We start from the raw sequence: 14,682 nt of genomic DNA on the forward strand, positions 1-14,682 counted from the left end.
CAAAATTCACGCTTGGCGCCTGAACGGTGAGTTGATTCAGCTGGGAAAATAGCTTGGAGTGAAACCCTCCCTTCCTGCTTCCAACCTGAAGATGTGGTGACCAGGAAGTCGACAGCTGAGGCAGGCCCGGAAGGCTAAACCGGAATGGCAGGAAGACCCGTTGCCGGGAAGGGGAGGGGGAGATTGGGGGTACCCAGTAGAAAGTTCCTGGCCACCCGCAGGCCCAGGCGGGACCGGCCAGCAATGGCACCCGGACTTCAGGGAAAGCCGGGGCCAGAAAAGCCAGGCCGGCGCACACATCCAGGCACTCCAACCCCGCCCAGGTATGAGGTCCACCACTCCCTGGCCATCCTCCAGAGGAGCGGCCGAGGGAGAGAGGCCCCACTTTGATGGCCGTGGCCTTCACTGTACCTGTATTTTTTGGAGCGTCGGAGTACATCGGTCCGGGAGGCGGTCCGCCCTGCCAGCCATATTGTGGGTAGCCTTGGTAGCCCGGGTTGCCAGGAGGGTACGGGCCGGGAGGGTAGCCGGGGTAGGGCTGGGGACCACAGGGACCGGCCGGCTGCTGGGTGTACGGTGGATACGGGGCGGTTGGGCCGGGGCCCGTGTAGGGTGGCGGGTTTTCGTAATTCATGGGGGACTGTGACTCCTTCCTGAAACACAAATAGATAAAAAAGGATTCATTTTACCATGTCTGTTTATCACAGGGCATCGTCAGTGAAATAATAATAATAATTACTCTGGTATTTGTTGAGCGCTTGCCATGTGCCAGGCACTGTGCTAAGCGCTGGGGTGGATATAAGAAATCGGGTTGAAAGCATTCATCGCAGACAAAAGTTACTCTGGCAGTTCACTCTTGGGGAGAAGATGTGTCCTACCACGTCAATCCATCATTGGTATTTATTGAATGCTTCCTGTGTGTGCACAGCACTGCGCTTAGTGCTTAGGAGAGGATGATCCAACAGAGTGGGTAGACTCACTCCCTGCCCACAGAGAGCTTACAGCCTAGATAGGGAGGCAGACATCAGAATAAACTACAGTTAGCCCAGAAGAGCCCACAGGAAGCTGAATTGCCCGAGTTTTTTCTGGCCTGTTGACTGGCCTTCAAGCAGCCCTGAAGCCTGTGATTTTAACTGGAATGTTGTCTGATTATTCCTGTGGTTGTCCAAGAGATTAGATCGGAGCAAGGTCATCGTTCCCAGCACTCCACTTGCTCCCCAGTTGGGTGGTAATAATAATCATAATCAAAATAGTATTTGTGAAGCACTTTATACCAACCACTGCGCTAAGCCCTGGGGTTAGCCCCAGGCTCTGTTTCCCTTGGAAGATCACAGGCTAATGGTGAACACTGATACTGAATCCTCATTTTACAGATGAGGAAACTGAGGTCTAGCCCTGCAGTCACTTGCCCAAGGACACACTGCAGGTCATAAGCGGCACCAGGATTAGACCCCAAGTCTCCTGACTGCCAGGCCCGGGGTCTTTCCGGCAGGCTCCTCTGAGCCCCCGGTTACTGACAAGGTAACCCGAGAGCCAGTCCAAGGGAAGAAAGGTCAAATTCTCCTTGGTCCGGCCAGACGCCGCCAGTTTCATTCGGCTCGAATCCGGAGCTGGGGCCCACGTGGCTTCTGGGTTAAGTTCCCAGCTCCCAGTCCATAGGGCCGGGCCACAGCACAGCCGGGTTGGCTTCGGACGTCCCTCTGACACCCCTGCAGTTTAACAAATACCAAAATACTAACAAGAATCGGTGACTCTACCAACTTTTTAACCATTTTGTTGCTCTTAATGGGGAACTGCTCTAATTTCTCCATAACCTACCTATTAAAGTGTTGCCCAAACAGCACCTCATTAAAGGAGCCAGGACCCATCTCTGTGGGATACACTTAACATGTCCCCAAAGAGCTGATGGTAAACCAATCAGAACTATCTTCGGGCATGGCTCTCCAGCCAGGTGGGAATCTAAAAACATCAACATGCCAACAAACATACATCATTCATTCTCATTCTCTTTCTCTCTCATAACATCAACAACAGAATCCAAAGCCATTTTGGCATTTTCATCTAATAACGTTCAGGTTTCCCCACTCTTTTTAGGGTATTTGTTCAGCTCTTACTAAGTGTCAAATACTGTCCTAAGCGGTGAGGTTGGTATGAGTTAATTCATTCGACCATATTTATTGAGCGCTTACTATGTGCAGAGCACTGTACTAAGCGCTTAATTAGGTCAGACACAGTCCCTGTCCCTCAAGGGGCTCGCAGTCTTGTAGGAAGGAGAACAAATATCCCCATTTGAGAAGTGAAGAGGCTTGCCTGAGGTCAACCAGCAAACCTTTGGCAGAGCCAGGATTAGGACCCAGTTCTTTCTGACTTCCAGACCTGTGGTCTCTCCACTAGGTCTTGCTACCTCTGTACGGGGTCTGTCGTTTTTCAAAAGAGGAAATTAGCTTAAGCAGGTGAGATTTGCCCTTTATAAAGGGAGGCGGCCTGACCTACTGGAAAGGTCATGGGACTGAGTGTGGGGAGACCCAGATTCTAAATCCTGTCACTTCTCTGCTGGGCGAAGCTCTTAACTTCTCTGGGCCTCTCTTTCCTCCTCTGTACAATGGGGATGCTTCCCCCCTCCCTTTTAGACCGAGTCCCACGTGGGGCAGAGACACCGGTGGATCTGATAATCCTGGATCTACCCCAGAGCCAGCAGGTAATAAATACCATCGTTATCATCGCTACTAATCAATCAGTGGTATTTATGGGGTGCTTACTGTGTGCAGAGCACTGTACTAAGCCCTCGGGATAAAGTTACTGTGCTGTTTTTATCTTGGTGGACTGTCATAAGGTCGGAAGGAGCCTTGTGTTTTAGGTTGTTGCAGCCCTAATTATTGACTTGTTCTAATATATTCCCATTGTGAAAGCTCTGCCCCATTCTGTAACATCCAAGACCCAACTTGGGTGTATTGTACTCTCCCAAGCATTTAGTACTGTGCTCTGCACCTAGGAAACACTCAACAAATGGGAAGCAGCATGGCCTAGTAGACAGAGCACAGGCCTGGGCATCAAAGGACCTGGATTCTAATCCCAGCTCTGCCAGTTGTCTATGTGACCTTCAGCAAGTCACTTGTGGGCAGGAATATCTGTTATACTGTTACATTGTACTCTCCCAAGCACCTAGTACAGTGCTCTGCACACAGTAAGCACTCAATAAACTGACTTCTTCCAATGTTCACACATCCGGTTGCACTGTCCAATGGATGGGGCAGCCCGGGGCATCTGATCCAAGCAGTTCTGCTGAAATCAACCTATGGTTCGGGGGTACTCTGAGCCCGCCTAGAACACCAGGTGGTTAAAGCCATTCCCCGGATTACTGAGCTGTTTACATTTGCCGTGTCACCTTTCCTCTAAGGAATGAGTCTCGGGGGAGCCCCCAGAACCCGGCGTCAGGGTCCCCCGCTTGTTTACGAGTTGCCCTTGGAGCTCACGGGATGCCGTTTCCAGAGGCGAGCCGAGGACGGGATCCCCAGAGCAAGGTGAACTCCTCAGAGGCCGGGCCATTCCTCAGCCACAAAAGCAGCGATGGCCTCAAAGTTCGGAACCTGTGTTTCTGCAATGAAGCCAAACCAGGAGGCAACCCCGAGGAAAACGGCATTTGGAAATACGCTGGACCCCAGTGAAATTAGACTGTAAACTCTCAGAGGGCAGGGACCACTTCTACTAACGCAACTGTACTCTCCCAAGGACTTAGTACAGGGCACTCACTGCACAAAGGCGGCACTCTCTAAGTGCCCCTCTTTGATTGACTGACTGAAAATCCCAGTCACTTGGGTTTGTCATTTTCCATACAGGGGAATTCTTTGGTGACGGAGAAGCCAGGAATCCCAGTTGGACTTTCCATTTCACTCTGAATCTTTGCTGTAGGGGGCTCTGGCCAATAATGAATAATTACTAGGTGTCAAAAACCATTCTAAGCACTGGGGAAGATATAAGTAAAGCAGGTTGCACAAAGACATCGTCCCACCTGGTGCTCACAGCCTAAGTAGGAGGGAGAACAGGTATTGAATCCCCATTTTGCAGATGAGGGAACCAACTAACTAATCCTCAGGTGAATAGAAAGGGCCCCTCAGACCTTGCTGATGTGTCCTCCCTCCTCAAATCTGCCAATTACTCTCCCCCACTTCAAAGCCTAATTGAAGGCCCATCTCCTCCAAGAGGCCTTCCCACACTAAGCCCCACTTTTCCTCATCTCCCACTCCCTTCTGTGTCACCCTGACTTGATCCCTTTTTTCTCCACCCCCCCCAGCCCCACAGCACTTACGTATATATCTGTAATTTTATTTATTTATATTAATGTCTGTCCGCCCCCCTCCAAGACCCCTCCCGCCAGACTGAGCTGGTTGTAGGCAGAGATTGTCATTGTCACCATTTATTGTCGTATTGTACTTTACCAAGCGCTTAGTACAGTGCTCTGCTCATAGTAAGCGCTTAATAAATACGATATGAATGAATACCTCCAACACATCTGGGAAAAAGGCCCCCCAAAACTCGTCCACCTCAAAGCTCAGTCTGCTCACCCTTCCGATTTTCTCCGTAAAATGGAACCAGTTCCACTCCATCATGGGTTGTTAGTGGGTGCCTTGGGTAGAAAACCCCTGCTGGATTAGGGAATCACACGACCGACAGGGAATCACATCACCGGTCTGGCCGCAATGCAATGAGGGGTGAGAAGAAGCGGGTTGGCGGAGATATGCGACATCGGACGCAGCATCCCAATGCCATTTCTCCTTCAGGCAACTCCTGCAGGAGCCCAAGACTGCAGAAAGGCTCCCTCCCACCCCCACACAACCACCAGGGCCTTAAATGTAGAACAGAAATCATGCCTGCTTTCCTGACTTTCCATTCATTCATTCATTCAAATTGTATTCGATCATTGAGCATTTAGGGTGTGCAGAGCACTGTATTAAATGCTGGGGAGAGTACAATACAATAAGCAGACACATTGCTCACGACGAGCGTACAGCCTAGAGGGGGAGACAGGCATTAATATAAATAAATAAATTACAGATATGTACCCAAGTGCTGTGGGACTGAGGCGGGATGGGGGATGAATAAAGGGAGCAAGTCAGGGCAACATGGGAGAAGAGGAAAGGAGAGCTTAGTTAGGGAAGGCTTGATTCCAGTCAAGAAACCAGGGGGCCTTGGGCCACACCAGCAATAACCTCTGGAACCATCTGTCCCTCCCCGGCCCCAGGCCGACCCCCCTGCTCCTCTGGAGATCCTTTCTGCAGAAAAAGGAAGTAAAAACAGGCAGGTGAACTTCCAACGGGTTTGTCAGGCTGAAACTGACACTTCTCACTTCCTTATGGCTCTCCTTCCTGTCACTGAAATGCTTGCCTCACTCTCAGCGGTCTTTGGTTTCTCCCCTTTTCTTCTTTCTCTCGCTGGTCAGTCCTTGCCTCTCCCTGCTTCCTCCTTTTCCCATTCCTCCTTGGAGCCCACATGTCACCTCTTACTCAGAAACTCAATCGGGGTTCCAAGAGACACCCCCATCAGACCACTGAGATCCGGGAACGTATCTACCAACTCTGTTGTATTGTATTCTCCCAAGCGCTCGGTACGGTACTCGGCACACAGTAAGCGCTCACTACCAATGTATTTAATAATACGATAATAAACTATAAATACCATTGACGATTGGCTCTCCTGGGGGAAGAGCGGAAATATCCACTAGTTTCGTGGGTTCTGTCTGAGCCCCGGGGCTTCCAGTGACTTTAGCAAAGGGAACGGGAGTTAATTTACTGAGCAGGGCAAGTCCAAAAAGGAAGTAGCTACACCTGAACACAGGGAGCAGAGATGCAGCAGGCAGCCTGTCATTTTTTATATTTTTCACTGGGAAAGATACTTAATCAGATTGGACATGGTCCCTGTCCTCCGTGGGTCTCACAGCCTAAGCAGGAGTGAGTAGGTTTTAATCTCCATTTTACTGATGAGGCAACTGAGGGACAGAGTAGTGAAGCGACTTGCCTGGGCAAGTGGCGAATCCAGAATTAGAACCCAGGACCTCTGACTCCCAAGCCTGGGCTCTTTCCACTAGGCACTACTGCTTCTCATAAGTGACATGACAGCCAGGGCTCCTTCACTCAAGAACCAAGGAAAGAGAAGGTACGGGAGCAATCCAAGTAGAAGCTCAGGTTGAATCGGGGCAGGAGAGGAAGGCGGGGGAAGGAGGAGGAGATGGAATCTAGGACTTAACCCACTCTAGCCCCTGCCCAGTCCTGGCCTTGTACCAGCCTTTGCCCTGTGACCTATTCCCTCTTGTGGCATGGCGGTCACAGGGCTACCAAGCTGTAAATGGATGGAAATAGCTCTGGGGAGAGGCTGCTGCTGCTATGGTAGGCTTTGGTCCAATTTTATAGAGAACAGTCCTCTGCTCAGTGAAGGTACGGCACCAGGCCCCTTTTTGTCTGGCATTTCTCTGTTTCATTCCCACCCTCTTGGGTGCAACTCCTTCCCCCTTGTGCCATGACTTGGAAGTCGATCCCACGTCTGGGCCCAGGCATCTGGGAGCGGATCCACCCCAGAGAACCGCTCTCCATCCAGATGGCTTTGGATGGAATTGCACAAAATGGGGCGTATGACGTCGTGTCATCCTGCCGCATGGCTGGGGTTCCACGGGGGAGGACCCAGGTGCCTTTGTCCAGACCCCACCAGGGACCTCAGTGACCACCCCATCTGCTCCTGCTGTTTCGTCTCCCGGCGGCTGGCTGCTTAGAACCAGTGGCCAGCTTTGGCTTCCCGCTGACCCGACCCTGGCCAGCCCCCACGTCCCCCAGAATTCACCCCGAGCCCACAGGGGAGCATAAGCATAAAAGACCACTGACTATCAGGGGCAGATAACTCCGGGAGGAGTTTCCAAAATAACTGAAATCCTGGTCAAGTTTGATTTCTAAAATGCCCTTAGAGCCCTCATAGAATGTTCTTCTAGTCCTCTCCTTTGTGCAGGGGACTCTGGGTTGTTTTCCACTGTCAACTTCAGTGCTTCACTGCTTCCCAGGAGTAGAAATGCTCTTTGCAATATGCACATCAACCCCTCACTGCTGTCGACATAGGGGATTGAGACATCAAGACAGAAAAAGCAGAAGGCTCTTGTTGCAATTTTTTTTTTTAAATGGCAATTTGGTAAGCGCTTACTATGTGCCAGGCACTGTACTAAGCACCGGGGTAGATACAAGCTAATCAGGTTGGACACAGTCCATGTCCCACAAAATAATAATAATAATAATGTTGGTATTTGTTAAGCGCTTACTATGTGCAGAGCAGTGTTCTAAGTGCTGGGGTAGACACAGGGGGATCAGGTTGTCCCACGTGGGGCTCACAGTCTTAATCCCCATTTTACAGATGAGGTAACTGAGGCACCGAGAAGTTAAGTGACTTGCCCACAGTCACACAAATGACAAGTGTCGAGCTGGGATTCAAACCCATGACTCCAAAGCCCGTGCTCTTTCCACTGAGCCACGCTTTGGGGCTCAGGGTCTTAAAAACCATTTTACAGGTGAGGTAATTGAGGCACAGAGAAGTGAAGTGATTCACCCAAGGTCACAAAGCAGACAAACTGCAGATCTGGGTTTAAGATCCACATCCCTTTTACTCCCAGGTCTTAGAGGTATCCATTAGGCAATGCTGCTTCTCTTTGTTACCCAGCGATCATGTCTCGATGAGGCAAGTTTTGGGAATAGGATTTTCCGGTTGGGCCCCAACCCCACTCAGGGCACCCCAGTCATCCTGGGCCTAAGCAAGGTCGGTGGGGCCAGTCAGCATAGGGCAGGCCGATGCCAAGAAGTCCCAGGGGCTCAACAGGACCCTGCAGGTTTCCACCTCTCCGAGTCCTAACCTCTATTCTGTTCTGGGTCTTGATTCTGACGTACTGAACTAACTGGAAAAATGGGGTTTGACTGGTCTAAGCTGCACCAGTCCCTAAGGACCCAGATGGGGCCAGTTCCCGGTGCCAGCTCAGAACTGGCCCAAGGAACCACTACCCATGTGCCGCTGGCCACTTATGGGAGTGGTCATTCCAACAGCCCAGAGGACATTCATGTTGGTGCCCCCACTGTGCCCATCTCTCCAGTCTGAAACCCCCAAAACAGAGACAAGCAAGAGGTTATCTAACTGTGTCCCGGGTTAACCTTGATGCTGGCCCGGGGTTCAAACCTTTGTTTACAAAACTTTCTGATGCTTGTGCATGTGTGTTCTAGTGCGTATTAGGGAGGGGGGAGGAGGAGTTTCAGTGATCAGCCCCACAAAACCAGCGCACACATACAAAGTTCACTCTCCTCCCTGCTCTCCGCGGCCCATGACTCGTCACCTAATTCTAGCTCCAACCAGGATGACTGGGGAGACCTTAATTTTAGCTTGGAAGTCACAGTGCGGTTTCAGTTCCTGACAGACTGTCCCGCCTCGGAGCCCATCAGCTGGCTGGCTCAACCGCCACTCCCACAAACTCTCCCCCTCACCAGCCCCTGAAAAAGAGCCAGCAGACTTGCCTTTTAAAACCAGGCTGCATTGTTCTGGCAATTCGGCATGATCACTGAGGCCAGGAGGGGAAAAAAGGGAAAAAAAAACAAAAAAAACCACCCAGAGACCTCCTCACTTGTTTGGTCATGTCAAATCAGAACCTTAGCAAGCAACAGTTACAGCTTCAGAACCGAAACTTGCTGCGGCTATCTGACCCCCACCCGGGCAGCCTGATTTTAAACCAGCAAAATAGCAGTCTGGAAGGACTTGCCCATCTAAGTGAATCGATCTTCTAGTTCCCAGCGAGGGTCGGTCAAAATTCCTTCCTGGCGGTTGAATGAGAGTGAAGCAGAAGCAATGCTATTTACTGAGCACTTATTCAATACAGTGCACTGTACTACACCCTTGGGAAGTACAGCGGAAGTGTGAGACATGTTCCCTGCCTACCAGGTGCTTCCACTCCAATGAGGGAGGCTGACATGGAAAATATTCACAAGCAGTAAGATCACATAGCTGAAACTCACGAGGGGTGAGGCGGAGGGAATAAATAACCAAGTCCAAGAGATAGCTTGACAAGAATCGGGGTCCTGAGAGTTATGAAAGAAAAGCAGGGGCGTGGGCGAACCCTTTGATTTGAAAGAGCTTAAATTGGCTCCGCAGAGGATGGACTCAAAGTACCATTTTTGCAGCTTTCGTGATGGCAGTGAGGATGGAGTATTTGGCAGCTGCTCCCTATTCTTCTCCTGCAATCATCGCTACCACCAGAATGGATAACAGTGCAGAACACCATAGTAGGCACCTGGGGGAAAGAGATTAAAGATGCAATCCCCTGCCCTCAAGGAGCTTAGAGTCTATCGGGAGAGGCCTTCATCAGTTGACAAATGTACAAGCAGGGTGGCCTAATAGATAGAGCATGGGCTTGGGAGTCAAAAGGACCTGGGTTCAAATCCTGGCTCTGGCACTTGTCTGCTGTGTGACCTGGGACAAGTCACTTGACTTCTCTGGGCCTCTGTTATCTCATCTGTAAAATGGGGATTAAGACTGTGAACACCCTGTGGGGCAGGAACTTTGTCCAACCTGATGAGTTTTTATCTACTCCAGCACTTAGAACAGTACTTGGTACATAGTAAGCATTTAAAATGTCATCATTATTATTACAATTATTATGAAAGAGAGGAGTTAAACACCGTAGGAAATTGATTAATCAGAACAGATTGATCGAAAGATGGGTCACGAGGGGTCTGATAAGGTAGCGAGACAGTGAAGGCCCAGGGCTTAATCACAGAATGCATCCAGGAAGTGGTGTCCTTTTTTTGGGAGGGGAAGGAGGTTCCTGACAGAAGGGAGGGTGATTCATTGAAGGGGAAGGTGGGGAGAGGAGAGTTTCAGGCGACCAGATCAGGGATCAAAGTTTCAGAGGCTCAACCCTGTCCGCTTACATATGCTAATCAACCGCCTTTGTTCCTTTCCACATCAAAGGCAACGCTCAGGGTGGGAGCAAGAGGCAGGATTGCCCCCGCAGGGCCATTTCCCAGGGGTTTATCGACATTGAGCCATTAACCGGCCAGGTCAGGACTCATCTGCCCAATCACACTCCAGCTACTTTCCAATGCTAAAAAAGTCGGTCCTATTTCCTGGGAATTCCTTTTCCAGGAGACTGCTATCTAGTAATCAAATGCTCAGATCAAGATTTCACAACAAGTCCAGGCCTCATTCCTCTTCCCCAGAAACGGGGAGAGTCAGGAAGTCAGTACCAAGCTGGGGGTGTAAAAAAGGATGAGGGGAGCAGGGCCCAGCCAGGAGAAGATAAACTGTTTTACAATGGTGGGGAACATCAGAGATTCCCTCCCTGCCACCTCTCTCCTCCCCAAAAAATCTCATTTCAATGAGGTATTTTGTTGGAGCCTCAAGACTCATCTCTCCTTTGTATTCCCAAAGTAGCTCATCTTCCACACAGGCAGCATTCCAAATGAACTTTTTCCAATTTCAAATCAATGAATGGTATTTATGAGTGCTTGCTACGTGAAGAGCACTGTAGAGAAGCAGCGTGGCTCAGTGGAAAGAGCACGGGCTTTGGAGTCAGAGGTCATGAGTTCGAATCCCAGCTCTGCCACTTGTCAGCTGTGTGACTGTGGGCAAGTCACTTAACTTCTCTGTGCCTCAGTGACCTCATCTGTAAAATGGGGATTAAGACTGTGAGCCCCACGTGGGACAACCTGATTCCCCTGTGTCTACCCCAGCGCTTAGAACAGTGCTCTGCACATAGTAAGCGCTTAACAAATACCAACATTATTACTAAGGTTTGAAAGATTCCATGAGAGTTGGTAGACTCAATCCCTGGCCACAGTGAGTTTACAATCTAGTGTACATTCAGCATACATGAACAGGTGAGTGACAAACACTAATTCTCAAAGAGCACCTTTTTACTAAACAAATGATAGGGACTGGGTCCTTTATTCCCATAATGTCTTGTTGCAGTCCACAGGTATATATGTTTACCTTCAGTAAAAGAGCACCGGCCTGGGAATCAAAGGATCTGGGCTCTAATCTTGGCTCCACCACTTGCCTTCTGGGTGATTTAGGGCAATTAAGTCACTTCACGACTCTGGGCCTCAGTTTCTTAATCTGTGAAATGGGGATTAAATGCCTGTTCTCCCTCCGATTTAGAGTCTGAGCCCAAAGAAGGACCGTGAGGGTTCTGATTATCTTGTATCTACCCCAGTGCTTATAATTCTTGGCAGAGAGTAAGCGCTTAACAAGTACCACCATTATTATTAGTAACAGAAGTGGGGGGGAGGGAGGGAGCACATTACAGTCAATCAGTGGTAGGAAACAGAAATAGAAAAGGACTATCTTCTAGCTGCAGCAGCCTAACTGCATTCATGACTGTCAGGATTGATTTCTGGAGGAGACTTTTGGAGCACTGATCCTAGGTGCTGGCTTTTCAAAGATGCCTTAGCTGCCAATTCCGGGGGGTTAGTTCTTACCTCTTCTAGGGTGTTAAATTCATTCAATAGTATTTATTGAGTGCTTACTATGTGCAGAGCACTGTACTAAGCGCTTGCAAAAGACAGAGACAATCCCTGCCCATTGACGGGCTTACAGTCTAATCAATGACAATTAGCCTGCAAACTAGATTTGGCTAGATTGTACATTCCACATGGGCAAATCATCTTCTTTAGGAAGGCATCATTGTTATCGATGGAATTTGAGTGCTTTACTGTGTGCAGACCACTGTACTAAGCGCTTGGGAGACAACAACAGGGTTGAGAGACATGTTCCCTGCCTACAGCGAGCTTACAGTCTAGAGGGTGAGACAGACATTAATATGAATAAGTTATATAATTTATATCTAAATTACATGTACATAAGTGCTGAGCAAATTGGTCTTTGGAAGGGCAGATGACGACTTAGATGAGCATATTTTGGACACATAAGCAGGAGGACTAATTCTCTGGAGAAGACCCTAATGCTAGGAAAAGTCCAGGGAAAACATGGAAGAGGCAGACCGGCAGCTAGATGGATAGAGACCGTAACAATAATAACGGAAGAACCGTTAGAAACGTTGCGGATTATGGCAGAGGACCGGACTTTCTGGAGAAAGTATATCCATGGATCGGAGAAAGTATATCCGTGGAATCGCTATGAATCGGAAATGACTCGGCAGCACTAATAATAATAACTTAAGTGCTGTGGGGCTAATATCAAATGTCCATGGATCTAAGTGCGTAGACGACACAGAAGGGAGGGAGAACTGGGAAAAAGAGAGCTTAATCAGGGAAGGCCTCTTGAAGGAATGTGACTTTAATAATAATGTTGGTAGTTGTTAAGCGCTTACTATGTGCAGAGCACTGTTCTAAGCTCTGGGGCAGATACAGGGTAATCAGGTTGTCCCACATGAGGCTCACAGTCTTCATCCCCATTTTACAGATGAAGGAACTGAGGCACAGATAAGTGAAGTGACTTGCAAGGCTTTGAAGGTGGGGAGAGTGGTGTTCTGGGGTATATGGAGAGGGAGGAAATTCCAGCCCAGGGGGAGGATGTGGAGAAGGGGTCGATGACGAGATAGATGAGATCGGGGCACAGTAAATAAGCTGGCACTAGAAGAGTGAAGTATGCAGGCTGGGCTATAGTAGGAGATCAGTGAGGCCCAGTAAGAGGGGTTGAGTTGATTGCCTGCTGTGTGACCTTGGGCAAGACATTTCACTTCTCTGTGCCTCAGTTCCCTCAACTGTCACACAGGGATTCAATACCTGTTCTCCCTCCTATTTAAATCTTGAGCCACAGAGGAACAGGTATGACCTGATTAACTTTTATCTAACCCAGCACTTAGCAGAGTGCTTGGCAAATACTAAGCACTTAGCAAACACCATAATTATAATTATTCCTAGTCATGCTATTGATTACTGCCCTCCACGGTATTTTGCAGTTAATCAACAATATTCATGGGGCACAGCACTGACCTAAGCACTTGGGAGATTCCAATAGAACAGTAGATTCCTGTCCTCTAAGAACAAAAACCAGTGACAAGAAAGATCCAGTTTCTCCCTCTGAGAGCTCGGTGTCTACGTCTACAAAGGGACCATCCATATTAACTGACCGCTCCAGCCAATTCAGACTAGCCAAACACCCTTGGAGAAGCAGCGTGGCTCAGTGGAGAGAGCACGGGCTTTGGAGTCAGGGCTCATGAGTTCGAATCCCAGCTCTGCCACTTGTCGGCTGTGTGACTGTGGGCAAGTCACTTAACTTCTCCGTGCCTCAGTTCCCTCATCTGTAAAATGGGGATTAAGACTGTGAGCCCCATGTGGGACAACCTGATTCCCCTATGTCTACCCCAGCGCTTAGAACAGTGCTCGGCACATAGTAAGCGCTTAACAAATACCAACATTATTATTATTATTATTACCCTTGAGTGTCCGGCACACAGGAAAAGCAGCATAGCCTGGTGGAGAGAGCAGGGGTCTGGGAGTCAGAAGGTCATAGGATCTAATCCTGGCTCTACCACTTGTCTGCTGTGTGATCTTGGGCAAGTCACTTCACGTTCCTGAGCCTCTGTTCCCTCATTGTAAAATGGGGATTTGTGACTGTGAGTCCCATGTGAGACAGGGACTGTGTCCAGCCCAATTTGCTTGTGTCCACTCCAGCGCTTAGTACAGTGCCTCACACATAGTAAGCACTTAACAAATACCATAATTATGAATTAATAATAATTTTTGAAGCTGTTGAAAAACACCCAAAAAGCCTACCGTTCATGGACCTGAGCTACGGGAGAATTTGGGGTTTCTGCAGATTTGAGCTAGATGGTTGTCTGAACCTGCCATATTCTTGAACAGAGTGTTTTGTTCTTGGCATTATCCCTTACTACATTCGTTAATCAGCAGTGAAATCTCGAGGCTTTCCAACAAAAGGCTGTCAAACCCAACAAATATTTGCGCTTTCCAACACCATGGATATTCGTGAAAGGGGCAGTGCTAGGATCCGTGGGTGGCAGGGCCTGGCTGGGGGGGGGTCCGCTGCGGCCCGGATGAGGTGGTCCCCTCTCCCCAGGAGCGATGGGAGACCACCCACCAGTTGGTCCTTCCCAAGCTTTGCCTCCCACGTCACCCCTCCACCCCTGCCCCCGGCCATGAATCCTCCACTCTCCTCAAGGGACTGTGAGCTACCTAATTATCTTGGTTTTACCTCAACACTCAGCACATTGTAAGCACTTAAATTTCACCCCCATTATACACCTTGGGATCGGGAAGTGGCCCAGACATGAACGTTTAGAACCAATCCGGCCCAGGCATCCTCAGGACAATCCTGTGCCACCTGGCCCAGGGCAGGAAATTCATTCGTTCAATCATATTTACTGAACATTTCCTGTGTGCAGAGCACTGTAATAAGGGCTTGGGAGTACAATACAATAAACATACATATTCCCTGCCCACAACGAGCTGACAGTCTAGAGGCAGGGAGAGAGACATCAATATCAATAAATAAATTACATATCTGTATATGAGTGGTGTGAGGCTGGGAGGGGGGAAGAACAAAGAGAGCAAATCAGGGTGATGCAGAAGGGAGTGGGAGAAGAGGAAAGGGGGCGCTTAGTCTGGGAAGGCATCTTGGAGGAGATGGGCCTGCAATAAGACTTTGAAGTGGGGGAGAGTAATGGTCTGTGGTATTTGAAGTGGGAGGGCGTTC

General features: G+C 49.2%; 1 long non-coding RNA gene across 1 annotated transcript in view; it reads right to left on the reverse strand.

Annotated features, from left to right (window-relative positions):
- The window catches only part of LOC114807418, a 41,362-nt gene that overhangs the window by 16,906 nt on the left and 9,774 nt on the right, over window positions 1-14,682 (reverse strand). Inside the window, exon 2 of the long non-coding RNA XR_003755502.2 lies at window positions 412-653. This is a non-coding gene — a long non-coding RNA (uncharacterized LOC114807418). The remainder of the gene's footprint in view (window positions 1-411; window positions 654-14,682) is intronic.

This window comes from Ornithorhynchus anatinus, chromosome X2 (assembly GCF_004115215.2).
Source record: "Ornithorhynchus anatinus isolate Pmale09 chromosome X2, mOrnAna1.pri.v4, whole genome shotgun sequence".
NCBI classification, from domain to species: Eukaryota; Metazoa; Chordata; class Mammalia; order Monotremata; family Ornithorhynchidae; genus Ornithorhynchus; species Ornithorhynchus anatinus.